Raw genomic sequence first — 2500 nt, forward strand, 5'->3', positions numbered from 1 at the left:
TAAGCATGCAAGCACTTAATTGCAACTTTTCCTACAAAAACTAGGTACGTACACGTAGATTGTATCAACATGGACATCCATGATTGCGTACGCCCGGGCTGCGCCCTCCGTGTTGTACTTTCCCTGATTGGTACACAATTTTGGTGCAAGTGTACCAACATCGACATCTATGAACGCGTACGCTCGAGCTGCACCCTCCGTCTTGTACTTTCCCTGATCGGTACACAGTTTTGGTGCACGGCTATCCCGAAAGGCAACTTGTACCAACATCGACATCCATGAACGCGTACGTAGCGTACTTTCCCTGATCGGTACACAATGTTGGTGCACGGCATAGGAAATGGGCTTAAAATGGTCAAACTCAATCCATTTCCACTAAAGATAGTCAATAACAGCTGTGCCGATGAAGTAGGGCACGATGCAAGTCAATGTTATTTAATGAATTACATGTTCACCATACATTTCAGTACAAAATTGCTCGGTCAGACCTACAAAGTGCTATATCTCGAATACTAAACGTCGCAGATGGGTGTCGTAGAACAATTTTAAGTTCGTCTAACGATTCTACATCCGATTCTGGATAGTGGTTTTTCGACCACTTTTCAACATTTTGTGACACCCCGAACCTAGGGGCAGCTCCCTAGCTTTTTTCAAAAATGTGCACCGAACGGGCCAGAGAGCTCGAGTAGTCGAAAAATTTTTTTTTGCTAAAACCCCTCAAAACGTGTCAGGAACGCACCCTAGATGATGAAAAGTGAAACCAGAATGTCAATCGACAACATGCCCGGGGGTACAAATTTGCTCTACGCGTCCCTAGGTAGGGTACTTTTTCATACAAACATCAAAGTGTACGGTGCACAAAGTGCGCGGAACAAAAATTGCTCGGTCAGACCTACAAAGTGCTATATCTCGAATACTAAACGTCGCAGATGGGTGTCGTAGAACAATTTTAAGTTCGTCTAACGATTCTACATCCGATTCTGGATAGTGGTTTTTCGACCACTTTTCAACATTTTGTGACACCCCGAACCTAGGGGCAGCTCCCTAGCTTTTTTCAAAAATGTGCACCGAACGGGCCAGAGAGCTCGAGTAGTCGAAAATTTTTTTTTTGCTAAAACCCCTCAAAACGTGTCAGGAACGCACCCTAGATGATGAAAAGTGCAACCAGAACGTCAATCGACAACATGCCCGGGGGTACAAATTTGCTCTACGCGTCCCTAGGTAGGGTACTTTTTCATACAAACATCAAAGTGTACGGTGCACAAAGTGCGCGGAACAAAAATTGCTCGGTCAGACCTAGGACGGGCCATATCTCGAATACTAAACGTCGCAGATGGGTGTCGTAGAACAATTTTAAGTTCGTCTAACGATTCTACATCCGATTCTGGATAGTGGTTTTTCGACCACTTTTCAACATTTTGTGACACCCCGAACCTAGGGGCAGCTCCCTAGCTTTTTTCAAAAATGTGCACCGAACGGGCCAGAGAGCTCGAGTAGTCGAAAATTTTTTTTTTGCTAAAACCCCTCAAAACGTGTCAGGAACGCACCCTAGATGATGAAAAGTGCAACCAGAACGTCAATCGACAACATGCCCGGGGGTACAAATTTGCTCTACGCGTCCCTAGGTAGGGTACTTTTTCATACAAACATCAAAGTGTACGGTGCACAAAGTGCGCGGAACAAAAATTGCTCGGTCAGACCTAGGACGGGCCATATCTCGAATACTAAACGTCGCAGATGGGTGTCGTAGAACAATTTTAAGTTCGTCTAACGATTCTACATCCGATTCTGGATAGTGGTTTTTCGACCACTTTTCAACATTTTGTGACACCCCGAACCTAGGGGCAGCTCCCTAGCTTTTTTCAAAAATGTGCACCGAACGGGCCAGAGAGCTCGAGTAGTCGAAAAATTTTTTTTTGCTAAAACCCCTCAAAACGTGTCAGGAACGCACCCTAGATGATGAAAAGTGAAACCAGAACGTGAAACGACAACTTTGTTGGGGGTACCCTTTTTACTCTACGGGCCACTAGCTTAGGCGCGCCAACAGCGCTTTCCTCTCGGGTTCCCATTTTTTGCCCTCCTGGGATTATGATCATTTACTCATTGCCTACTATAGGGAAGGTACCTTGCTCCGAGGTCAAAAATGAAGATTTCACCAAATCGTAGTTTTAACCTCTATTTAGTCGTAGGAGCATGGTTTGCAGTGTCCGTGGGTCATATAAGCCCCCGTTTGGGTCATACGTCCCCTCCCCGATGAAAATCGTCATATGACTATAGGCCGAACTTATGAAGCAAAAGTGGTGTCTGGTGGGTTCTGCCGATGATCTTAACCTATGATTTTGAGTTTCCACTCTTTCAAAACGTTTCCTGGAGCAGTACATCACGGGTCTACGGACCCAAAGACTTCGTTGCGATGGTTTCAAGCATAAAAGTTGTAACAGTTAAGGGTTTTTAATACGCGTTCATTAAATCATTGCTTGAAACTAAGCTTCGTTGTCTT

Source organism: Anopheles coluzzii (assembly GCF_943734685.1).
Source record: "Anopheles coluzzii chromosome X unlocalized genomic scaffold, AcolN3 X_unloc_13, whole genome shotgun sequence".
Taxonomy (NCBI): domain Eukaryota; kingdom Metazoa; phylum Arthropoda; class Insecta; order Diptera; family Culicidae; genus Anopheles; species Anopheles coluzzii.